Source organism: Callorhinus ursinus, unplaced genomic scaffold (genome assembly GCF_003265705.2).
Source record: "Callorhinus ursinus isolate GAN/ISIS: 27379988/994484 unplaced genomic scaffold, GSC_fseal_2.0 scaffold3, whole genome shotgun sequence".
In the NCBI taxonomy this organism is placed as follows: Eukaryota; Metazoa; Chordata; class Mammalia; order Carnivora; family Otariidae; genus Callorhinus; species Callorhinus ursinus.
In genome coordinates this window covers 33,349,167-33,375,620 of record NW_027397065.1, presented here as the reverse complement: position 1 = coordinate 33,375,620, position 26,454 = coordinate 33,349,167, and the positions used below count along the sequence as shown (strand labels likewise).

General features: G+C 51.2%; 1 long non-coding RNA gene across 1 annotated transcript; it reads right to left on the bottom strand.

Moving 5' to 3' along the window:
- Nucleotides 1-19,933: 19,933 nt before the first annotated feature.
- Nucleotides 19,934-22,425, bottom strand: LOC141371409 (uncharacterized). Its single transcript, XR_012376357.1, has 3 exons — nt 22,338-22,425; nt 20,464-20,517; nt 19,934-20,083 (listed from the first exon to the last, which is right to left on the bottom strand). It is a non-coding gene; the product is annotated as an uncharacterized lncRNA (long non-coding RNA).
- Between the last annotated feature and the right edge of the window lie 4,029 nt (nt 22,426-26,454).

Genomic DNA, 26,454 nt, shown 5'->3' with positions numbered 1-26,454 from the left:
ATTTTCAAATGGGCTCTTCATATGCTTTATTAATTCTGTTAGATGCGGGGGTACCTCTTGCTTCATTCTGTGCAAGACTTCCGTGGTATGAATTCCCTGCACCTCCCCACCCATCCGCAGGCCAGATGGGGAGCCGGGTGCTGTATAAATGTTTAATTGTGACACAGTAAAAATATTTGCTTTCAGTAGCTGGAAGCTACCAAATGGAGGTAGGGCTGTCTACTAGAGTTGCCAGACTTCATTCTAATGAGAACAGAAATAAAGGCTGATTAAATCAAATTCCCCATAGTGCAGAACCACTTAAATAAATGTTTCATATTGTTTGCATGATGCTTTTAAAATGTAACAGCTGCTTATGTAACCATTATGCTGGACATAAATCATTCATTGCCACCACCACCGTCAGAGCAGAGCTTGGCTCCGTTCCTTCAGCTGCTGACATTTTCATTACTGGGGGACTTTCTAGACAGGCCACTTGGGCTCCCCCCTCCCCACCCACGTGCTGGGTAGGGAAAAGATGTGGACTATATGGCAAGCACTAAGCGGACATTTCTGGAGGCCCTGTACTGTGTGTTGGCCATTGGGCTGGCTTCTCACATTTCATCACAAGAAGGCATTATTGTTCCTATTTTATAGATGTGAACACTGAGGCCTATGGCAATGAAGTAACCTGCCCAAGGTCCCACAGTAAGTCATGGGGCCCGTATTTGAACCCAGGTCTGGCTGAGCCTTGGCACACCACACGAGTCTGTCCGAGAGCAAAGGGCACATCTCCCCAGCCCCCAAACTCCACACACCTCACGCCTTTTGACAATGATGAGACCAACGGAGGCCAGAGCAGGACTCAAAGAACCAGGGACTCATTTGAGCTGGGGCTGGGAGGTGGGAGAGGAACAGAGATTCTGATCTGAACTCCATTTCCTGGGCCGGCGCCCTAATCTAAGTTTCTGCCATCTCTCAGCGGTTCACCAAGCCGGCCCCCTGCCGGCCCCCTGCCAGCCTCCGTGCCTTCATTCTTGCCCACCTCAATCCATCATTCACGCACTCATCTCAGTCATTTTTTTAAAGTGTAAATCAGTCCATGCCATTCTTCTGTTTAAAAGCTGCCAGTGGCTTCCCACCACTCTCAGAATAAAGCCCAACCTCCCCCCATGGCCCTCAAGGCCCTGAGTGAAATGACATCTGCCAACATTGGCTTGCTCTTCCCTACCACTCTCCTCTGTCGAGACATCCTGGCTTCTTTCTGGTCCTCAGATGCCTTTGCCTCTTGCCTGCCCCAGGACCTTTGCACATGCTTTAGATCTTCCCGTGGCAGACTCCGATCTGTCAATCAAACCTCAGTTCAAAGTCACCTCCGCAGCAAGGCCCTCACTGCACCCTCCATTGCAAGCTGCTCTACCCTAGACTCTCTCCAGTACGCAGCTCTGTGTCATTTACTTTGAAGCACTTATTCCTCTCTCAATTTCTTGACTTGTTTTTATATTCTGATTCACTAGAAAGTAGGCTACATGAGAGATGTCTGAGCTATTCACCACTGTTTCCCCAGCCCTAGAGTAGTGTCTGAAACATAGAAGGTGACCCGTAAATATTAATTCAATAAATGAATTAACTTGCCACATCCATTTCCCCTGCATCTAGACTGGGGTAAACCTAACCTGGCCCCCAGAAAGAGAGAATTTGAATCTGAAAGACAGTCATCACCTGCTGTGATGACTTCCTGTAGGTATCCCACCCTTGTAGGTGATATCAGTCATGGAGGAAGCAGAGAACTGGTGAAGAAAACCCAGCAGACCCTCTGGAGTTCCCTGTATTCACAGGAAGGAGGGACAACCAGTGTCCCCATCTCTGCAAGGTTGAGTTTAAAGAGGAAATAGAACATGAGGCAGGTTGCTGGTACTGGCCAGGCTTTAGACACCCCATTCTGAGGGCCAAAGACTCAGCCACGGTCCCTGACTTGGCTCCAGCCCCACCCTCCCTCCTGCAAGTGCCCCTTGCTCTGCAGTGGAGGCCGGACCACTGTCCCCAGACCCTGGACACCAAGCAAATAGGCTTGAGAGAGCTTTGGAAGGCAGAAGCCACCCTCCTGCTCCCATGGCAGCTCTCTGCGGGCAGGGCAGGGGCTGGAGACAGGCTCTCTGTGGCCCTGTCGCACCGCCTGTCCCAGAGCTGCCCGGGCACTGGAGGGGGAGCTAGTGAGGTGTTTGCGATTGGAAGGGCTTTACAGATATGCACGCACACACGCACGCGCTGTTTCATCACTGTCAGGCACATTACCCAAGGAGGCAGCTGTTAATAATAACCCATATATTAATAACCTGTTAATAATGTACACATCCTGTTTGTTTCATTTCCCAGCTCCATTTAGAAGCCTGCCCCTCTCTCGCCATGCCTCCTGCTGGGAGCTAACACTAGAACCCAGGAAAGGGCATGAGACTGGGAGCCAGGCATGCATACGGCATGGCCACCCTCTTCTGGAGTCCAGCCAGGTGCAGGAGACCTACAAGCACTGCACTTAATCCTGCCTCTGTGGGCATTCCTGTTGCCCTGGGTGTGAGAAGGGTGCAGAGAGAGGAAGTGACTTCCCCGGGCTCCCACAGCCAGTAGGTGGCAAGACCTGGCCCCCACCAGCCCAGCCGAGCATGTGGGGTGGGGAAGGGAACTCCTGCCCAGGAGGCCTGAGTTCCCGGCTAGGGCAGGCCCGGATGTGGGCGCACCCCACGCGCCAGCGCTGCGCCTCACCAGCCTGCCGTCGGCACCATGCCAGGGGGTCTGCCACCTTCATCTTCTTCCTGAGAGTGGGCTCCCCCACCCTCCCCACCCCGCCGCTTCCAACCAAGGACAGTGTGCTGCCAGGCTGCCAAGACCCAGAGACATCTCTTCTGCTCACACTCTCTGTAGCATCTGGGTCTGATCTCCAACCCCAGGCTCAGCAAGCTACCCAGAGCCTCCCACATGAGGCCTAGGGGTCGACTTCAAATTTAGCATTTGCAGTGTGTGATAGAAAGAAAACAGTTGAGACTTACAAATGCAATTCCCTATGTCCAGAATGCCCTCTTCCCTCTTCTACTTGGAGAACTCCCACTCATGCTGCAAAACCATGCTCAAGTGTCCCCTTCCCTCCGGTTTCCTCCCTTGTGGATACATTCAAGAGAAGAACCTCTCTTTTCCTTAGCGAAGAAGTTGAGGAAAATCTAAATTGCTCCACATAAGGAAAAAGGTTGAGAAGGACCTTGAGAGCTGGGAAGAGGCCGGCAAGCACCTGAACTTGAGAGAAAGGGCAGAAAGGGTGAAGGCTTTTTCCCAAAATGCAAAATGTAGGGTGCAATGCCCTCCTCTGTCTCCCCACAACAACTTAAGTCAAAGTCTACATTGCTTACCAGTGTTCTCGGAGCTGGACCTGTGTTTAATTGTATCTTGTTTTTTGTGAAAACAATATTCCTGACTGACTGAATATAGCAGCAGGAAACATAACATCTGGCTTTAAAATGGCTTACACCCTGATATGTGTTGTCGTCTTCCCAAGCAAAGGCTCAGGGTGTCGGCAACTTTAGGGCCATTGCCTCAGCAGCTCCATCCCACCCTCTGCTGTCCTGTCACAGTCACAAGCCTCGTACAGCCCACTCCATCCAACGTCAGACGGACAGAAAAGTGTGTGTTTCCTTCACTTCTGGCCTTCATGTGGGGACGAAAATAAAATAGTCCTCTTCTAATGCCTCCTTGATCCGCCTTCGATTCTATGCCCCTGCTCACCCGCTGGGAGTGTGGCAAAGGATCTGGGGTTTGCCGGCCCTGTCGTGAGAGTCGGACTCTGCCGTCAAGGGTGCAGGGGTGGCTGCTGAGTGAGCGAGTGGCAGCGGGGCAGCCCCGTGACAAGGCAGGGCTTGGGGGAGCGAGCATGGAGGGGCCTTCTCCACCGTGCCGCTTCTCACCATCAGGGAAGTCCAGATGACCTGAGGATCGCCTCATGCCTAAATCCAGAGGGACTGATGCCAGAGATCCTTCTCACATCCATCAGCCATGGGAGTCTCGGGAAGAGATGGAACTGAAGGAGGCCTCCCCTCTGCTTGGATCCCTCCACTGATGGGGAACTTGCTACTTCTGGACACCACCCTTTCATCACATGGCAGCTTGATGCGCTAGGCAGTTGCTTCCATGAACCCAAGGCTATTTCCCGGTTACTTTACATCGCCCTGGTCCCACCACGTGCGTCTTCCTTCAGCAGCCCGTTTCCGCAGCTGGCACTGACGGGACATTTTAGACCACAGAGCTGGACTGGATAAATCATTCTCCTTGCTAAAAGCCTTCAGTGAGTCCCCAGGGTCTAGGGAATAAAACCCAGCTTCATGGCATGGCGTGAACCTTGTCACAGTCCCACTCCAGCCTGGTGTCTCTTCCTTATGATCATCCCTCTAACACATATATTCTTATACCCCCAGTAATAGCACACTGAAGCTCTTGTCACTCCCCCAGCACCTTCATGCTTTTGTTCAAGGTGTTCTATTTGCCCAGCATTTCCTTCTACCTTCTCCGGTTGGCAAACTCCTACACACCCTTCAAAGCCCAGTTCATTTGTACCCTCCCTGCCCGGACAACTATTCCACCTGAAGGAGATTACATTGTTACTTCCTTGGCTCTATCATACCCTGTATGGCTAATGCAGCACTTAGCATTGTTTGGTGCTTGGTGACTTTCCTAAATACTCATCTCTACCCAAGGACTGGAAGGTCCTATCAGATACCTTTGCAGCCCTGTGCCTAAAGAAAGAACTCAGCAGATGCTTGCCTAAAGCAAAGGCTCACCTTGGGAGCCCTGGCCCCCTGTCAGGAAGCATCAGAAGACAGAAATGGAAGAGAACTGTCATGGGGATTCTGTGAGGTGATGTGCAGTTTCCTGGCCCCTAAGAAGTGACCCAGAAATGGTAGCTGGGACTATGACTGTTGTCACTGCTGGTGTCATTACTGGCTCTCAGCTCTTTCTTTAACTAACATCCTCACTAGTTCCAAAATGAAGGGGGCCAAACTGCCTCCCCGATCCCAGAATTTGCTCCCTGGTCTGTCTTCCTCGTGCAGCTGGACACATCCAAGCCGGCTCCAGTTCCCCCCACCCCCTACACCGTCCCTCCCCATCCTTCCCCTCCTGCAGGGCGGATTCTCCCATCTCCCTCCATCAGTAGATGTTGGCAAAGCAGGTTCAGCCTCTTGCCTCTGAGTTAGAGAAACGGATTCTAATTAAGGGACCTGCCGAAAGTGGCCTCATTTTACAGACAATTGGGTTGTGAATCGAAGTGAGCATTAAAGTTTACAGGCTCAACAGAAACCAGCCGGCCTCACTGCTCATCTTCCTAGGCTGAGCCACTGCCTGATATTGACTCGACAACTGTTCGTGGGGGGAGCAAGGAGCATTCGGCTGTGGAAGAAATGTCCATCCATTTGTTTGTTGTTTGTTCTTGAAACCCAGTATCAGACCCGGGGCAGGTGTGGCAACTCCTCTCTCATGATTAACTCTCCCCCTTCTCTAGCCTCACATAAGAAGACTTTAGGTGGTGCGGAAAAAAAAAAAAAAAAAAAACAGGGAAAGGGCTCTAATCCATAAACTGAGATCCCCACGGACCTGCAAGTCCAAGGCTCTGCTACTTGGGGTCAGTGGGGCACCGAGTCTCTGCTGAAACTGGGCTTTCCAGACCTGGTACACAGGAAGCCAGGCACTCCCACTGGATTCCTCAGGGTTCTCCAGGTCAGACAAAGAACCAATAGGATGTACATAGATATACATCAGAGGACATTTATTATAGGAGTTGGCTTATGTGCTTGTGAAGTTCAAGAGGTCCTACAGTCTGACATCTGCAGGCTGGACAACCAGAAAACTCAGTCTGACTCCAAAGATCTGAGAACTGGGGGCCAACAGTGTTAGTCCCAGTCAGAGTCTGACGGCCCAGGGACCAGGGGCACCCAATGTGATGTCTGAGGAGGCCGGGAGAAGGGGACATTCCAGCTTAAGCAGAGAGGAAATCCACCCGTCCTCCACCTTCTGTTCAATTGAGGACATCAAGGGATTGGATGATACCCACTCACTTTGACAAAGTACTCAGTCTAAACTCTTCTGGGAACACCCTCACACACACACATCCAGAAATGACATTTTATCAGCTATCTAGGCATTTCTTAGCCCAGGCAAGCTGGCATGTGAAATGAACCATCGCACCCAACAAGGCTCTACCACCTACCCACGTGCTCAACATCTTTCTGGACTTAAGGAGACGAGTCTCTCTTTTTTCCCTCTTTTCCCCCAAGCTTTCTCTTGCTCCTGTCCCTGCTTGGCTCCAGGACATCTCACCCTCTCTCCTCAAAAGCTTAGAGCTGCTCAAGGGCAGATTCCATCTTACAGCTGTGTTTGGGTTAGCCTCAACGGTGTTATGTCTTTTTTTTTTTTTCCAAATTGAGACATTTTCTAAAAGCTGAAGTTTCCATATAAAAATGCAGGCTGCTGGTTTCTCTTTAAAAGTAGGGCAATCTGGCAGGTCTGGGCTTGTGCAGAAACAATTAGATGATGCTCAAGAGCAGAGTTTTTCCATAAGGCCTGAGATTCCAGCAGCTAAAGGACCACTCCTCCCACCACCCCCTCTCCCCCAAATAAAATCCCCCCTGAACTCATTTATATCAACTTCTGTCCCTATAGATATTTATCTTAGGTTTTAACTAGCAATAGGGGGCTTTATTTAAACAGCAGAACTGCTTAAATGAGATAGTACGTGTAAAACATTTGGGACGGGGCCTGGCACCTAACTGGGCCTTAGTTCAATATTTGTTGAGTGAATAATCTGATTATCAAAAAGACAGATAAGCTGGGCACACAAAATAAGAATCCTAGCTCAGAGCTGGCACTTGGGGGCTCAGGATTCCACAGTGTAGGGTCTATGGTATGAGGCCCACCATCAGGGAAGTCCAGATGACCTGAGGATCGCCTCATGCCTAAATCCAGAGGGACTAATGCCAGGCCCATGCTTGATGCTGCCAGGTGTTTATTTTAGGAAATTACAAGACAGCGATGCGTTAGCCCAAAGGGCCTGGGCTGACAGGGGCTGAGTCGGCATTCCCGGGGACCACCCAGAAGATCCCCAAGCTCTTTACTTTTAGTTTGTTATTAGATCTCCACAGGAACCCTGTGAGGTAGGAACTTATTTCCCCATTTTACAGATGAGAAAATTATCTACTGAAAGAGACAGATGTTGAAATGGCCACACAAATAAATATAAATAAGATAAATTCTCTCTGAGGGAAAGGAATATACAACAGTATGAAACAAAGAAAATGGGCCTGGTCTAGGTGGTCAGGGAATGTTTCTTGAAAGAGGTGACACCTGAGCCGAGCACTGATGCTGAGTAAGTGTTAAATGGGGTAAGAGCAGGCAGGAGGGGATATCCTCAGTGGCTCTCAATCCCAGATGCACAACATGAACCACTTGTGGAGCCATGATCCTGGATGTACTGTGCCTGTCCAGTTAAATCAGTAGGACCCGGGTACCAGTGTTTTTAAAAGCTTTATGGATGAACCATGGAAATGGAGCAAAAAGTAAGTCCAAAGCTAATGCACTCACAGACAATAGCCATTCACAGTGATCTGGCTAAACAGAGTAGGTGTTCACTAACTGTAAGCAGGTGGGATTTTCAACATCTCCATCATCATTACTACCCCTGCCTCCTCCAGATGGCTCGCTGGCTTAAGTCCAATGCCAAAGGAAGGAGGGAAACCGGCCTCTGTTGAGGGCTTACTGAGTGTCACATTATTTATTCCATTTAACATTTAAGAAAACCCTCAGAGAAAGGAATGTTATTATTATTTTACAGGTAAGGACACTGAGGCTCAGAGCAGGGAATTTGCCAGTCCCCCAGCTCACCAGGGCCAGCACTGGGATCCTCCCCCAGGCTCATCTGGCTGAGAGCCTGCATTCCTTCCCCTGACTTCTGCATCTCCATCCATCAGAGGTGTCTCCTGCTCACCTCAGCACCATTTCCTGACCTGAATGCCTCAGCTTGGGCTGCATTGCTTGGGTCTGGCCACAGAGTGGGTTCTATGGATTATGCCCATCTTGAGCCGGGCAGTGCCCAGTCAAAGAACAAGGACTGAGAACCAAATCCTCAGTCCAAATCCTGGATTCAAATCCTGCTCTCCTGATCGCTGGCTGTGGCATCTCAAACTATTGGTGAGATGTCTTTGAGTCTCAGTTTTTGCCTTCTACAACATGGGGATCCTATTAGTACCTCCCTCCTAAGTTTGTTGTGAGAACTTCGTATGTATGTATTTATTATGTATTCATTATATTTAGAAAAGTGACTGGAATATAGTCAGTGTTCAGTTAATGTCAGACACTGTTTAATATTATTCCGGGAGCTGGGGTTCTGAGAGGAACCCTGAGGCTCTTACTTTCCAAACCCCCAAATCAGGGGGGCATCCTAGATAGGGTCAAGCCCTCCTTGGAAACCAGGATGGGCAGTTTGGGGAAGACGCAGGAATTCTGGCTCAGGCAGGATGTGCACCATGGAAGCTGCTACCTTTGCTGGCCCCGGGGACGTGGGTTGACAGGGAGGGGGAAGTGACTGTCACACCTCCTCCAAGAACAGAATAGAAGGGAGTGCGTGACTCCAGCCAGCTGCCGGCACATGGCCCTGGATGCTGCTGATGTGAGACTGCCTGAGCTGGAATGGAACTGGCCAGAGTCTGGTGTCAGACAATTCCGCTTGGTGACCTAGCTTGAGTCGCAGACAGCTCCGACAGCGGGCCCGGGCCCCTGTGAGCAGTAGCACCCGTGACCAGCAGAGGGCGGCACAGACCACAACCAACTGCCTACAGCCACAGAGCCCAGCTCTTTTCCTAGCAAGGTTTCACTACTGAGTCCGGCCTCTTGGATTCCATGTCTCCCTCCTTCCTCTTCCTTGAAGGCTAGGGGGCCTCTCTTGTCCGATCCCCCCCCCCCCCCCAGTCCAAGGTCTTCTGGATTCTCTTAGCCTGCGTAGAAGTGTTGCTGCAAACAGGGAGTAAGCCCTTAAATGCTTGCTCCAGAGCAGAGCTTCCCAGCATCTGTCAGTCTAGACAGCTCACCCCTCAGAGCTTCAGCTTCCTCATCTGTAAAGTGAGGTTGGAAGGGGTCTTTTTTTTTTAAAGATTTTATTTATTTATTTGATAGAGATAGACAGAGGGAGAGTACAAGCAGGGGGAGCTGCAAGCAGAGGGAGAGAGAGAAGCAGGCTCCCTGCCGAGGAAGGAGCCCGACATGGGGCTTGATCCCAGGACCCTGGGATCATGACCTGAGCCAAAGGCAGCCACTTAACCGACTGAGCCACCCAGGTGCCCCAGGAAGGGGTCATTTGTTAAGCTGTCTTTTTTGTAAGCTCACTCTGTGCCAGGCACTGAGCTATGTCCTTGACTTTCTCTCCCAGGAGGAAGAGGTACAAGACGGTGCCAAAGGCACAGACTCCAAAACAGGACAGGACTGTGATTAAATCCTGACCCATGACGTGATTCTTGACCAGCCACTTCACCTCTGTGAGGTCACAGATAAAACCCCCACCCCGTGGGGTGACAGGTGGATTAAATGAGAAACCACATGTACGGTGCCCTGCACAGTGCCTAGGGAGCACCACTCCTGCTTTAGGGTATGCCCTGGGAGACCACCCAGAGGATGCTCCTTCAAGGGCCAGTACCCATCTCTTCCCCTTTCTCCCATCACCTGCCTGGTTCACCTCCAGGGAGCCTACGACCACCCGAGCACCCCCAGTGCCCTCGGGCTGCTGCCGGGATCTCAATCAGCCCAACACCCCCGCACCCCTTCCCTGGCCAAGACCTTGGCCTCATCTCAAGTTTATGTAGATTGCAAATGGAGCTTCCAGCTGCACTACAGGATTCCGGAATGAGGAAGGGGTCGGGGGTGGGCATCCACATTTTTACAGGTGATTTTGCGACCCACAAGGTTAAAAAAACCACTGCTCCAGGCAACCAGGCTAGGGAAGGAGTATTCCAAAACAATTAATTAAGGCAAGCAAAAGAGACAACAGAAGCATTATGCAAATATGCAGCCATTCAAGGCTATTCATTTCCAGGAGAGAACCTGGATCCAGGTAAAGATTGCCTGAAATACAGGCTGAGTCAGGTTGCTCCCCACAGGGCCAAGGCCTGCTCTGCCTGATGAACAGAAAGGTCTCAGCAACCACATCAGAGGGTGACAGGCTCCCTGCGGGGCGACAGGGATCAGCTGCTAGGCCAGAGGCCAGAACCAGGAAGGCCCACCTGTTCCTGCTCTGCCATTCTCAATTTGAGGACACACCAGACTTCCCCTGGGGCTCAGTGAAACCCACATGGCTGGGCCCACCCCCAGCTTCTGATTCAGGAGGTCTGGGCTGGGGCCCGAAAATTTTTATTTCTGATAAGTTCCCAGGGGCGTGTCAGTGTTTAGCTCAGACTCCTGGTTGGGAACCAGGTTCAGACCCCATTCTGAACCACAGAGAATAAGACTAGACTGGAAACACCAAGTGTGGCTCAGCTCCTTGGGATCCACAAAACTCGTCCAGGCCTCACAGCAACCCCACTAGGCTGCTTACAAAGTGCCCCTATGTGCTCTCAGTAGGCCAGCCACCGTCCTTGAAACAAACCTACAAACCCACACTTGCCCATCTCAGAGAGATGAAGCAACTGCCCGAGGAAGCAAGCCAAGATTCAACCCGGGGCGTCTGGGTCAGGAAGGAGGCTTGAAGCCCAGCACAGGGCGAGTGTATCAGCAAGTGCACAGAGGAGACACCGAGTAACAAGCAGACCTGGAACCTCCCCTTCAAAGCTGGGCTCCATCCCTTGGTCCTCAGCAGCCCCCGGGGTGGAAGAGGGCATGGCAGGAAGGCAGTTCCCCCACCACTGCCCCATACTCTCTTTCTTTTACCTCCTCACACTCTTAGGTGGAACTATGTAAAGATCTAAAAACACTCAGGCTGTTCCTTAACTCTGAGCCTTGGCCGTCTTCAGAGGCACACCGCAGTGGATTCCCTGGTCCCTCAGCCCTGTACTGTCAGCTCCTGGACCATTGAAAGAAGCCCCTTCCCAGAGTCTGCTCTGAGGCAGATGTCCTGGCTTCACACGACTGTGTCACTCCAGGCCTTGGTCCCTCCATGAAGCCTCTGCTGTCCTTCTTGGCACCAGCCTCAGTGTTTCTAGAAATGCGGGTGTACTGGCTCAACCAACAGGTCCCCAGTAGGCTCACGGGACCCCCAAGAAGAGTGTGACTCCTTGGGCTTTTCTGGGGGTGGCTCAGGCCCTTCGGCTCCCCCCGGCCCTACCCTGGCCAGCTTCTCCCTGCCATCCTAACCCCTTAACCTCCTCCCTTGGCCGGCCCTGAGCTTTGCCTCCCAGCCCCTTTGGTCACAGGAGCCAAGAGTCCTGTGTTCAAATTCTAGGTCTGCCTTTTAGCATCAGACCAAGGCCCTCCTGCCATTCTGGGTGGCTATTAGTCCCATCGAGCACGTTAACTGTCACACCCTTCCAAAATCTGTCCCCAGGTGACTGCAGTTGTCTTTTCAATTGCCCAGAGCCCGAAGTGCCTGGGAGTTTGTCTCAGGCTCCTTCATCCTTTCCCCAGACCCTTAGCCCGTGTTGGGAGCGGGACAGCCCTGCTCCCTGGCCCAGAGGCAGGACTAACCCTGAGTGCAAGCAGCCTTCCTGAGGTCCAACACAATCACACCGGAGATCACAGCCTCACGTGACCTCTGGCCTTCCTCTTCCGTTTCTTCTTCCCCACCCCTGCTGGTTGCTCCTGGAAGCAATTCCCTGATCCATCTCACCCATGCAACTTCTGGTCTCCGGGTCTGCTTCCGGAAGCCTGACCTAGGACAAAGGCAGAGTCATGGCAGAATTTGCCTCCAGCCTGCCGCATGAGGACGGATGGGGGAGCAAGGCTTGAAGCAATGAGGAGGGACTTGTGGTCATCTGTCACACTCGGCCTCCTCCCACTGCCACCCCAGTCACTGCTGTCTGTGCCCCTCGGCCCCCTTCTGTCACCTGTGTCCATCCCTGCCTCTGTCCCTTGGAGGAGCCTCCTGGACCATGGATGCTCTCCCTCCCTGCAGTTGGGTGGGCAGGAGGGGGTCCGTGTAATTTAGCATCTCCTCTACAGGCCCAGGAACCAACCAGAAGGCTTTAGCCCCCACCTGCCCCTTCCTCTGCTCCCAGCCACCATGCTGCCAGATGCAAATAAGAAGAAAATTTTAATCCCACAAATTGCAGCACTTACAAAGCTCATCAGGCTAACTGGCAGGAAGGCACAGGTGAGGAATAAGCGTGTGGGCTCGGTCGGGTGCCAGGGCCCCGGGCGGCCTTCCAGGAAGTCCCACCACCACCTGCCGCGGCAGCTCATTCTTCAAATGTGTCAGGAGAGCCGAGCATGGTGAGAGGGAAGGGTGCGAGCTTGGCATCTGTCCCCCTGTTTCTTTCCACTGCCTCTCAGTAAGAAGACTGGATGCTTGCTCGGGGAAGGAGAAGGTAGGTGGGTTCCTGCACTTTGCAGGGCCCTGCTGAGTTAGCCTTGGGCAAGAAGGTTTAGCCTGGGGAAGCTTCCATTCCACCCTGGTATTTCTAGGCTGAGACAGCAGGTCAGGGCCTGGTGAGCCCTTAAGACTTGTGGAGCTATTCTCCTTCCCAGGCCTCGCAGCCCCCACCCCAGTTCAGTCATGGGATGGCATGTGTGTGGCCATTTTCACCCACTGGGGGCAGACAACTTGGGACCTCCTGAGAGCAGATGGGCCTGAAGACCTTAAAGGACTCAGAGCCCAAAGGAGTGGTCCATCCTTGCTCTCAGACCACCAGGGCTTTGCCTGGCCACACACAGGACGCAAGAGGGGCCCAGATAATGAAACAGAAAATTATGATATGGCTTGGCAGGAAAAGCGTGGGGTGCCATGGGGCCCAGAGCAGGGACTCAGTTATTTCATGGATCAGAAAACTGAGGACCTTAAGGAAAGGGACGTTCCTAGTCACATGGCAAATTAGAGTTGAGGTGGAACCACAGCAAAGTGATTCCAGGTGAGAGCCTAGACTGACACTTTCCTATGAGACCTTGGGAAGCTTCTGGAGGTATCGGGATGCTGACAGGACAGACAGAGGTGGTTCAGTGAGGACTCTGTCTTATTAAGTGACAGAAATTCCAGCTCAAGATGACATAAATAATGTGGAGAGATTCCATGACTCACATAATTAACAAGTTCAGGGGTAGGAGGAATTCAGGCACTGCTGGATCCAGTGATATGAATAGGATTGGTTTCTCTCCATTGCTTGGCTCTGCTTCCTGTGTGGGTTTCTTTTCCACATGGTGGCTCCTGATGGTCTCTTCTTCCAGATGACAAACTGGCCTCTCAGCTCCAGCCTCACATCCCGTCAGGCCTGAGTCCCACGGGAAAGAGCCAGAGTCTTTGGCAGCAGCTCCTGAAAACTTCCTGGGCTTCTTGATGATCAAAGAGTTTATGTTGCATGTCCAGCCCTGAACTAATTACTGAGGCCAGGGAAGTGAGACACACAATTGGCTCTGGGCCTGGACCACGTGGCCACCCCTGGCAACAGATATGGGGAGAGAAGACACTGACACGCGCACACACAGAGCTGCCGCAGTAAGAGGCAGGGATGGCTCCCAGGAGGCAGACACACATGGTTGGCCCAGAGGTCTCAATGCAGAGCATTCAGCAAACACTGAGTTCCTACTTTGTGCCCGGCACGGGGCTGGGTGATGACAAGGACAGAGATGGCTCAACAAGAATGTTGGGCAGGTGGCCCCATGCTCATGCAGCAGTGGGGAGGCAGGTGTTTATGAAACATACAAACAAGTGTAAAACTGAAACTGTCCAAAATGACACAGGAGGGGTGCCCAGTGTAGTAGGAGTTTGGCCTGGTAGTGGGGGCCAGAGAAGCAGTTTGAGGCTGTGACCATCAAGCTGAGAGCTTTAGGATGAGCAGAAATTAGAAGTTAAGAGGTGAAGAGGGCAAGGGTGAGGAAGGACACGTGAAGACTCTGGGGCAGAGGGGGTAGGTACCAGGCGACCAGGAGCACAGTGTTGCTGTTTCTGGAGCGGGGAGGTTAAGGACGAGCGAGGCATGGCATGCTGAAGAGGCTGGTAGAGATGAGAGGCCACACAAGTACCAAGGGCAACCAGGAGCCACTGAAGGTTTGAAGTGGTGGGGTGGGGTGACAAATTCTGCACTGTGAAAAGATCTCTCTGAGCAGCCGCAGAGAGCTGGGAGAGACAGCAAGAGTGTGGGAAGGCCAAGCCCCAAGACACAATTTGGTGGTAGCCTTGGACAGCTGTGTGTGGAGGTGGAGAGAGAGAGAGAGAGAGAGAGAGAGAGAGAGATGGGCGGAATGTGGTGATGGACTGGGTGTGGGAGGGGAGCATCAAGGAGGGGTCAAGGATGACCTCTGGGTCGTCGCCTTACACATGTAGGTCATCATTCCTTAAGAAAGAGAAAGCTCTGGAAGACATAGACAAGACTGAACTGGAAAGAGGCCTTAATGAGTCATCTGGATGGATGGCGATGGCAGCTCTGGGGGCAGAGAAGATCACCCAGAGGGGGGGAAGGAAAAAAAAAAAAAAAAAAAAAAAAAAAAAAAAAGAGCATCTTGGACTAATCCTTGAGGAGCATCAGTGTTTGATTGTCAGATAAAGGATGCGAACCTCACAAGAAGGCAAAACAGGAATGGCCAGAGAACTAGAAGGAAAACTGGGAGTATCTTGTACCATTCGGGGTCCCCAGGAGAAAGCTGGCACACTCAGCAGGTCTAAAGGAAGAGAGGTCAAGGAGGGACTGTGCGTAGAGTTATGGTGGTGTCACAGAAACCCCAGGATGGCCGCTCACCCAGGGACCAGCAAGCCCGGACCCGACGCAGCTGGGAGGGAGCACAGCCTGGGGCTGTTGCCTCAGGGACCAGCCGCCACCACACCTGCAGAAGGATGGGAGGGGGTTGGAGCGACAAGCCCCTGATCTCCCCTCTCCCCACTCTCCAATCTGCTGATGCCTCTCTCCTTGCCCAAACCCAGCCTGAGCCAGAAGGTGAGGAAGCCAGGCTGACACAGTCCAGGGGGACAGAGCTGGGCAGGAAAGGGCAGAAAATGGACCGGGGAGGGGGGAAATGGAGAAAAACCAACCCCGGCACGGTATCATGGAAGCCCAAGAGGAGAATGTTTCTGGGACGAGGAGAATGTTTCTGGGACGAGGAAGTGACCAAGAATGTTTCACGCAGCTGAGAAGCCAACAGAACAAGGGCCACGTTAGTATGTCGTATTCAGCCCCACAGAGGTCACCCATGACTTTAGAGTTTATTTTGTTGAGTAATGGGGGGAGAAGCCAGGCTGGAATATGATACGTAATCCTGCTTCGTGGCAGAGTGAAAGAGGTCCAGAGTTCAAATCAGCCACAACCACAGATCCGTGATGCGGCCTCTGGCCTCATCTTGCTCATCTCTAAAGTGGGGAAATTAACAGTACCTACCTCACAGGAGAGGTGGCAGGAGGGGCTGGCTGCGTGACACGCAAACCTCTGTCAACTCTAAAATGATGATGGACAAGAGGACTTAGCCCCGATGAAGCCCCTGCCCAGGACAGTACCAGGGACCCAAGGGTCAGTGCCCTGGGGCTTAGACATTTGCGGCAGAGCTCCCGGTTTCTCTGTCCCCTGCCTCGGCCAGGACCTCAGCCCCTGGCTACCCCAGTCTCTCCCAGGGGTAGGAGCTCAGTGGGGACTCCCGTGGGGGCCGCAATGGCTTTGCCCCCTGAGTTTTGGGCAGAAATGGGGCTGCGGAGAAATGTGAATGGAATTTTGGCCAAAGAACATCAGGTGGTTTGAGAAAGCATGGTGGCCATGAAGACAGCAGGAGTAGGCAGACATCCAGAGCTGAGGCTACGTGTCTGCCAGGCTGAGGTTCGATCCCTCGAGGGCAGGCAGGGCTGCTGGCTTTGCGCGTCCTCTCCCTCTCGCCCCAGGGCCGAATCTCCGCCCCAGCCCAGCACCCGTCCATGTCCGTCCTTTCTGTGCCTCTGCTCGCTCACCCCTCTCTCCACCTGCCTTGTCCCTCCTCATCAGCGATCAGTCTGAGCATGTGTGACCAGCATGTATCTCAAGTCTGCCGCCTCAGGTGTGCAAGAATGTGACTTCCCATGTATGTTGTAAGTCAACTTTATTTTCAGTTTGCATGAATGTGGATCCTCCAGGCACCATCCCAGGCCTGCAGAGGCCCTGTCGGAGGACTGCAGAACATCTGCAGTGATGTGATCAGATCTCGAGGCCCCTCTTGTTCATCTGAAGCCCGTGACATGCAACAGAATCTATCTGGCTGGAAGCAGAGGGATTATGGGGCCATTTTAGTGAGGCTTTGTGATTCAGGTAACAGAGCTAGCTCCGGAGAGCCTGGGACAAAGGAGTGCCCTCTGGGGAGAGACACCTCAGAGCCTGCACTCACACCCCCCCCACCCCGGACCGGGACAGGGGTCCCTGCCTGTGAGCATCGGGGTGCAGGTGCGCCCCGTGCATGAGTTTGTGCACATCTGTGCATGCACTTGGCACGTCCGTGTGCTTCCCTTCCCAGCCAGGGACCGGGCTGGGAGACAGAGTTGTGCAGGAAACAAGATGTGCCTGCAGGCCCAAAGCCTGCTCTGGCCTGGGGTCTCTGGGACCCAGCATAGTGCTTGGTTCTTGGGGGAACAGGAGAAGCTCTTTATGAGCAAACACTGACACTGTCTACCACAGTAAGCACAGCTGCTACTCTAGCAGAGGAAGCAAGGGATCAGAGCTGGAGCCAGGGTTGGTGCTCAGGGTTGTCCATTCCCCAAAACTTTGTTTAGCTCTGTCCCTTTGCAGGCCTGTGCAATGGGGTAGGTGCTTGAGTCACATCTCAGGTGGGCCGGTGACGAGCTCTGTGACCTTTGGTAAGTTGCTTCCCCTTCCGTCAGTTCCTTGTGGAGGAGACAGCATTGCAAAGACTCTGGGGGCTGAGTAAGCAGGGTCCTTTTAGGGACAGAAAGGAGGCCATGTGGCTGAGCCTCTGAGAAGCGGGAGAGGCCTGCAGGGCCAGCTCCGCAGGGTCCCTGGAGCCCTACTAGGGACTTTGGTGCTAATTAGATGTGTGCATGGTCAGGTCCCTGCCCCAATCTCAGCTCCGTGTGTGCTCATCTGCAAAGGGCTCTGGACCTGACCTAGGATCCGGCCTGTCCTTAGGCCTCTGCCCTGGGTTAACTGGAGATGGGTCCTCATTTAGTATACAGGAGGAGTGTCTCCAAGGGAAACCCATCCCATCAGCCTTGCTGAGTCTGGCGGCAGGAGCCACATGTGCCTCTCAAAGCATTCTGTCTCTACACTCAGGACAGTGTCCTGTTTCTGCCAAGTGATTCTGGAAATAACATCACCACATTTGAGTCACTTGACATCCTCAACAACCCCTTCTAGGGTGGAGATCTTTCTGGCTCAGGGCAGGGTGGAGGGGTGCATTTATAGAATAATGTTGCCAGCCCCGGCATGTTTCATAACAGAAAAGAACCCAGAACACAGGAGGTGAGTAGAAAGAAGCAGGGCTTCGATCTGTTAGGTTTTCGGATGTGACTATGTTCCAGGGGACACAGAAACCTGTGCCTTTGTGTGCAGAAGTCCCTTCTACAAAACCCAGAGATACAGGCATTTGACCTGCTCTTGAATACTCCCTTCCAGAGGAGGTCCACTACTTTATAGGGCAGTCTCTGGAACAGTGAAAGGTCGAGGTCAGTTCTGCTTTCTTTCCACTTTTCTGGGTTGGTTCTGACCTTGGACTCTGTGGTTCTCTTTCCCATGACACTTTGGTTTTTGAGGCCTCATCATGGATTTGAACCGTAGCTATTCACCTAATGCGAAATAGCAGGCTTTGGTTCAGCAAGATTTACTCTGTCGGTAAAGGAAGTAGGCAAAAAGTTGAGGTACTTTCCTCTGGCTACAAAACCCAGCTGCCCATCAACTTATCACTCAACTTTCTCTGGGCTTACAAAGATTTATTGGTGACGAGGACCGCCCTTAGGTCTGGACAAGAGGGGTGTCTGTCTTGGAACTATGAGATAATAGGAAATGCATATATATGGGTCTCTACCCCCAGTTCCTACAGAGAGCTTGTGAAACCCTCATCCAGAATTTCCTGAGTGATAAGAGCGCCAGGAGCATCTTTTGTTCTAATATTTGGTCTTTGACCCCAGTTGCTGACACAAGGCTCCTGAAACCCCTATAATTTCCTAGGTGACAGGAATAAGTCTTATTCCAATGAGGTGCTTCTGGGTGGGCTCCCAGTGGCTCCCGGAGGGGGGCTGGTCACCAGAAAGACCAAGCCATGATTAGAAGCTGGGCATTTTCAGCCCATCCCCGTTCTCTTGAGACAGGAGAGGGGCTCAAAATGGAGTTCATGACCAATCGTGCCTACGTGAGGAAGCCTCCATAAAAATCCCAATAGTATGGGGCTCAGAGAGCTTGTAAGTTGGCAAACATGCCCACACCCAGAGCGGGATGCACCCCAACTCCACGAGGACAGGAGCTCCTGCCCTCAGGACCCTCCCAGACCTCACCCTATGTAGCTCTTCCTCTGCTGTTCGTCTGTATCCTTTGGCATATCCTTTAGTAAACTGGGGAATATAGTAAGCAAGTGCTTCCCTGAGTTCTGTGAGCCTCTCTAGCAAATTGTTCGAACCTGAGGAGGAGATCATGAGAACCTCAGATTTATAGCTGGTTGGTCAGAAACACAGGACAGCCTCAACTTGTGGTTGGCATCCGAAGTGGGGTGGGGCCAGTCTAGTAGGACTGAGCCCTCCGCCTATGGGATCGGACGCTAGCTCCAGGCGGGCGGCATTAGACCTGAGTGAGTTATAGGACAGCCGGCTGGTGTCACAGAAAATTGCTGGGTGTGGGGAAGCCCCTACATGTTTGGTGGCTGGAAGTGAGGGGTTCTGTGTGAAACTAAAGGGGATACCTAGGCGATTTTCCTATACGGGACCCCTGCCTAGTTGAGCCCCTGTGGTCCTCCTCCAGCTGTGCCCTCCCCATAGGCGAGGAGACAGAAAGGGCCATGGGGGTTTGGCCCACCAGGAACCCATCCCCTCCTTCTATCTAGACCATACTCTGGGTGCCAGGACCCCAGGATTCCCTGTCCTCTTAGCCCCAAGACTGCTTCCAGGGCCTCTGCCCAGGCCAGTTTGCTGGCTCTGTCCTCCTGAGAAGCAGCGGTTTGCAGGAGCTGTGGATGGGCTTCCACAGCAGGCTGGGGGCCCACAGGCATGTGCAGCAGGCCTCTTCTGGGAGGGGTGAGGAGCGGAAGGAGAAAGGGGTCAGACCATGGGCCCGGAGTGGGAGCTAGGGCCTACTTTCCCTGCACTGCCATGTTCTCCTGAGGAACTCCCAGGCAGCTAAAAAGCCGCAAACTCCAGCAGCTAAGAAGCTATCTTTGTTAATGTAGGAAGCTAGAACACGTTTTATTTGGCATGTAATTGACTTGATGTATAACTTTAAATATTTAGACATAGGGTAAGTAGGCCTCTACACTTGTTTCCTATTGCTACTGCAACAAATTACTGCAAACTAAGTGGCTTAAAACAACAGAAATGTATAATCTGACAGTCCTAGAGGTTCGAACTGGGTCTCACAGGGCTGAAATCACGGCGCCAGCAGGCCTGTGTTCCTTCTGGAGGCTCTAGAGGGAATCCATGTCCTTCCCTTTTCCAGCTTCTAAAGCTGCCTGCATCCCTTGGCCTGAGGCCCCTTCCTCCCTCTTCAAAGCCAGCAGTGGCCCGCTGAATCTTTCTCACACTGCCATCTCTCTGGCTGGCTCTCTCTCGCGCCTGCCTCTGTCCTCCACTTAGAAAGACCCCAAGGATTACTCGAGCACCCCCAGACAACCACGATAATCTCCCCATCTTGCTATCAGGTGATTAGCAACGTGAATTTCACCGGCAAAGTCTGTCCGGTAACGTGTCATCTGCAGGTTCCGGGGATGAGGGTGGAGACATCTCTGGAGGGCCATCGCTGTGCTCATCACAGTTTCCACTGCATTCTTGTCCTAAGCCCTACAGAAGTTTGAGGTATAACTTGTTGAGTCCTGAAAGAATAATATTAGTGCCTGACAATTACTTTTTAAAAATACAGTTCTCCTCAGAGGCTGATTTCTTTTCAGACCTCAGGGCTATGTGCCTGACACAATTTGCAGGCCTGGGCATGCGCTCCACATTTCCAAATGACATTATTACGTTACTTTGGCAATGTCCCGAGAGGAGAAATGAAAGCCCCCCTCCGACTCTCTTGGCCCACCCTTTACAGAGGGAGAAGGGAATTGGGGCCACGCCGTGGAAAGTACTAACCCTTATCCTTCCATACACTTGGTCTCTGCCCAATTATTTGGGGATGTAGAAAGGGCAGTAGACTGGGAGTTATCGATTTATGTACTCACCAGTTGAGCCAATATTGATATAGCATCCACTCCTCCCAGGCCTAGTGCTTGTAGCTGCAGACACAGAGGTGGTAAATACATGGGTCCTAACCTCATTGGCTAGCTTAGTCCCTGGGGGCTGGGGTCTTCCTCCCTCTGGGCCTCAATTTTCTTATCAATCTCATGAGCAGTAAAGAGCCCCATTATGAAGGCAGGGCCCTTGCCGCTCTCACTCACTATTGTCTCTCCCTAAGCCTTGAACACATAGTAGATGCTCAGTAAATGTTTGCTGAATGAATGAAAAACCCTCCCTGACAGTTAATGACTGTATCAGGCCAACCAAAAAAGCAGACAGCAAGACAAAAGGAGACCTGGCTGAGCATGTCACCATGGCTGGGAAAGAGAACGCGCGAAGAGGTCGTGGAGGAGCTCTGGGATGGATTCCCCCTCCTGCTTACAGAGGCTTTGCTGGAATTTATTAATCCACACATTATCATTCCCTCTTTACAAACGAAGAAGCAGACTTACTAAGAAGAAACTTGCTTAAGACCACACAGTAGGTAAAAGTCAGAGCTGGGGTTTGAACCTGAACTCTCACCGAGGAGAGCAGCCTGTCTCCTTCCCTCACAGGTACATATATGGTCTCCCCAGATCCCATCCAGCAGCTATCAGCCTCTCTCTTCCCCCTACACCCTGCTGTCTTCCCTGAGATCTCGGGGAGTCTGAATCACGGGGGCCTCAAGGTCAGGCTACACTGGTGGGGGCTGAAGAAGGTGAAAGGGCGGGGTTGGAGCAACACTTGAAGTTCAAGTCCTTTACTCCTAACTCAGTTCTCTTGATCGCTCTCTGCTACTTTCCCTGAGCAAAGACAGAAGCGCTTGATTTGTGCAGCTTCCAGGAAGTCTGCGCCAAGACCAGAGAAATTGCCACCCACCATCTGTTCTGTTCAATCCTTCATAAGCGTGCCACGGGATCTAGAGAGACTGACAGTTTAAAATATATTGAGCAGCTCCTGCCTCTTCCTTTATTACCCTTTAACAGGTTCTGAGTGCGAGCAGCCGTTCCAGCACGCCCGAGCAAGTGTCCCCGCAGTACGGCTGGCATCAGCTAGTATCTTTACAGGCAGCCAGGGGATGGAGGACTGGGGATTTTCTCCCCTTCTGTTTCGCTTGCTGAGGTTTAGGCAACTCTGACTGGAATAATCCATTTCTGATGGCTGCTGTGGGGTAGGGCACAGAGCCCTGGGTTTGGAGTTAGTCCTAACTCCCCCATGGGCTATGTGAACTCAGGCAATGACATCTTCTCTCTGAGATCAAGTCTTGCTGCGAGTTATCGGGGTTCTAGCCTTTGACCTGACTGCCAGGAAACTGCAACAAGTCTGGGGATGCAGCTCCTGACATTCCACCTCTCCACTACCACTTCTACCTTAGCCCTGTTGTAAGCCAGACAGGACCTACGACACGCCCGCCCTAATCTGCATTTCTTGTCCTTAACCCTCTACCAGGCGGTCCAGCTGGACCTTCACATCCCTCCCCGGGGATCCTGGGAACACAGGAACCGCCTCCAGGCCCTGACTGAATAGTTTCCCTTCTCGGGTGCCCAACGCATAATAGGCGTTCCTGCCTTAACCAGTGGTGTACTTTAGATGTAGTTTATTCTCTAGATGTCCCTGTCTCCCATTGTTTGTTACACCACTTGAGGTCCCGGTGAAGCCCCACCGTGCCTGCCACAGTGCCCGGCACACAGGGTAGGAACTGGTGTTGCATTCCCAGCGGGGCTCCAAGCTAGGGAGCTTCCCACCGCCCCCAAGGTGACCCTGCCGCCTGCTAAGCTAAGGGGGGGGGGCATTCATCAACACAAATGATTGAATAAAGGGGCCTCGCGCGCGGCTGGACCTGCACGTTCAGACCATGTCTTCAAGAGGTTTTCCTTTCCCTACGGCTGCTTTCTGCCATGCTGTCTTCACCGACCCCAGAGGCTCCCCTCTCGCATAACAAGCTAGTCTTCAGCAGCACCCAAATTACCTTCCATCCATTTGGCAATCCAACGGTCATGAGGAGGGCGCTCATTGGCCAGCTTGGGCCACGTGCCCAACCATGGACCAATCGCTGTGGTCAGAGGAATGGAACGCTGTGATTGGCCAGTTCTAGGTTATGCTCACCCTCAAGTTAGCGGATGTGTACGACCCCGTTTTAGCCAAAAAGATTGAGTGGGAGAGGGATAGTTTCTCAAAGGGGGATAGGGGAAATATTTCTTAGCAAAAAGGGAAATAACAGACATTTGACATGCAAGAAAAACAAGATATCTGCCCCAGTCTCATTGGTTTCACTTTACTATCAATTCAGTTATCAAATACCTAGAAATGGGTTCTTTACTTGAAATTGTCCTGCATTTTCACTTAGCATCTATTTTAACCTCTGAGTTCCATCCTCTTCTGTTCTCAGCCTACAGGACCAAGCTGGGAGTAGCCCCCGTAGTAGCAGGCGCCACACCACTCCCAACAAGCTGCAATGCACCCCAATATTCCATTAGGTTTTGAAAAGTCTTCCCTCCCCCATTAACTCACCTCTATTCCCCATGCTCATCAATTCTGTTACCACCACCAGGAGATATGACCCCTCAAGAACCGAAAACGGAAACCTATCTGGCTGACAAAATCTCAGGAATCTTTTGATGCCATGATGGTTAACAGGTAATGCAGCATGTCAGGACCAGTTCAAAGGAGCATATTTTTAGGGTTAGGCTCCCCACATAAGGTAAATAGTTCCTTTCAGCTCAGACTAACTTCCTATCACCATAACAATCGAATTTCCCATGACAGGAAATTGGGGTCATTATTTATCAGGAGCAAGTGTACATAAAATGGCATTTGTTCTCTATTCAGAATGCCACACCCTCAAGGGTCTTGGACCTTCATTCTTCTTGGTAGCTTCTTGCCTGATAGTGAGGCCCTGACAATAAGCACTGTATCTATTTCTTTTGCTGCTGTAATAAATTAATGTTCATTTGGTGGCTTGAAACACAGATTTGTTATCTTAAGAGTTCTGGAGGTCGGAAGTCCAAAATGGGTTTCATCATGCCACAACGAAGGTTTCAGCAGAGCTGGGTTCCTTCTGGAAGTTCCGAGGGAGAATCCATTCCCTTGCCTTTTTCATTCTCTAGAGTTTACCTGCATTCTTTGGCTTGTGACAGCCTTCCTCCATCTTCAAAGCCAACAGAATATTTAAATCTCTCCCTGAGTCTCACTTTTCTGGCCCCCTCTTCCACATTTAAAGAACCTTGTGATTACATCAGGTCCTCCTGAATAATCCAGAATAATTTCCTCATCTTAAAGTCAGTTAATTAGCTGCTTTAACTCCATCAGCAACTTTAATTCTCCTTTGCCATGTAACATAATATGGTCACTGGTTCCAGGAATTAGGACATGGATATACTTGGGGTGGCCATTATTCTACTGACCACAAGCACTGAGAATTCTAGGTGACTATAGACTTCCTCAATGATGTCTGTCCAGCATTAGCAAGTTAGAAGAACAGCAGAATTACATAAATACATAATAACATAAATTATCTGAAAGGTGAAACAAAAACATTCTAGGACAAAAAGAAATACAGATGTCCCCCTGTAGTTCTATTTAAGAGATAAAGGGCTTAAAGGGATTTGATGTGAATGATCCTGGAGAGCAGAGATCCTATCCAAAGAGATTAGAATCCAAATGCTCCCTTCTTCAGCTGGGCCTCCATTATAGCTTCCAGTTCTGTTGAGATGTTAAGGTTTGCCTTCTTAGACTCCCTCAGCACTTTCTCCTGTTCTCAGAAGGTTGAAGACCACCCAAATCCATCAGGACTTTGGAGAAGTTATACCATATTCATTAGGCAACAGTCCAAAAGATTTGAGGGGATGTTTTGGGGCAACTCAACTGTGAAATTATAGCCCTGCAAGTTCAAGTGTCCAATGATATATGCCATTACAAATAGGAACAAAAATTGTTTCAGGAAGGGTTAGATTAATGCCAGATGAAGGGTAACCAGATGTTTGGAAGATGCCATTATGTTCTCCTGGTCCCACTGACTCAGACAGACCTTATAGGCAGAATGGCTCAAGGTCAGCATTACTCATATGGGGTGTCAAAGTGTTCCTACCACATCACAATCCCAAGATTCCAACTTGGAGCCTTGATGTTGAGCCTTCTATTCCTTGCCCGTCTTCAGCACCAATGCCCTCCCTGCACTTTCTCTATCCTCTTGTGTTATGGAGAGTACTGCCACTTCCATTAGGTTGAAGGCAATTGTCATGTCTTATTTACCTCTGTGGGCCCAATGTCTTCCATGATGGTGCTCTCCTTGTTAGTTCACTGCTGTTGCTTATGCCTCCATACTATATTTGGAAAAACACTCACCTGATGAGGCAGATCTCACCTCCCACCATAAAGTTGGGAATGCCAAATACCCTCCATCCCAGCCTTCCTTGCAGCTATGGTGAACATGAATGTCCTAGGCCAAGTCAACCAAATTCTCCTGCCCTGAAGTTTGAACTAGAAGCTCTGACTTGAAGAATAAGGAACCACACGGAATCTATTGTGAAGGGAGTGGCAGGGAAACCACCATATCTAGTTTCCAGGGGCAGCATCCAGAATTTAGCCTCAGTGCCAGTTGCCAGGGTGGGGAGTCTTCACAGGGCCAGTTCTTAAATGTCGTTTCAGAGCTTGCTCTTGGCTCACGGCCTCAAGTTGATTTTGGCCTCTCAGAGATTCAGTGAGCCAGCTAATGTCACTTCATCAATCCCCTTTCTGTGTAGATAAGCCAGGCTTAGCATTTGTCATATACAAATAAGACCCCGAATGAAAAACATGGTCTTGAGTTTCCAATTGGGGTCATCCACACATGCTATTTCTTCCACCTGGAGCAGTCATCCACACCCCTGTTCTTCCAGATGACTCATACTTACCCATCCCAAGTGCCAGGGTTGATGGCTCTTTCTCTGAGAAACCTCCCAGGTTACCCCAAGTCTGGGCTCCTGCACTCTGTGAGTCCCTCCTGGCAGCACCTGCCCCTCTGGATCTTGTCTGTTCATTTCTGTGTCTCCCTCACTACTCTGTGAGTTATATGAGGAAAGACACTGTATCTATTTCATTGTATAATAGCACCTGGCCTATTAATGTTGTTGAGGGAATGAATGAATGAATGAATGAATGAAACTATCCCAGGCCAGAACAATCCCCAGTAGAGGCCCCACCATCACTTCCTGGCTGCAGAGAGCATTTTACATTTTTGGATTGAGGGCAATTGCCCTGTTCTAGAACTCCTCCCCACAATGGTGCCGCCCCATTCCACTTCCACCAGCATTTCTTATGTACCCTCTGAGTACCAGATCTCTTCCTTCCCTCTTCCCGCCCACATTTCAGATCCTTCAGGTAGAAGCACTTACACTGGGCACTGTCCTTTTTCTCAGCCCAGTCCCAGAGGCCCTAGGCACTTGGAGGAGCAGCGGCTTGCTCCCTGGGAGAAACATGGGCTAGCCGCAAGCCTCTTTAGCGGGCAGGTTGCCATGGTGACTTGATAATAGAGAGTTGCTTGAGAAACACCGACCACCAAAGGGAACAATTACCAAAGAAGTATCCATTTATTTTCAAGACTGGGTAAGACATAAAGCCACAAATGAAAAGACACTGCAAACAAATAATAGTGCATGAGCTGGTCTGGACCCCAAGCCAGGCCTGTTCCTCACTCCTCCTCTGCTCCCATTACAGAGAAAGAAAGTTCTGCTTTTCAGTGATCTATAACACTGGTATAAAATTAGAGTTTTTAATATTTACCATCTATTTACCCAGTACCCATTACGTGCCACGTACCTTAGCACACATTTAAAATGTATTTTCTAATTCTGGAAACAACCCTATAAAGTGAGTGTGATTATTCCCATCTTACAGACGAGAAAACTGAGACTCATAGAGTTTAAATGAGCTGTCTAGGGTTGCAAGCTGGAAGCGCAGGGGCAGCATTTCTATTTGCA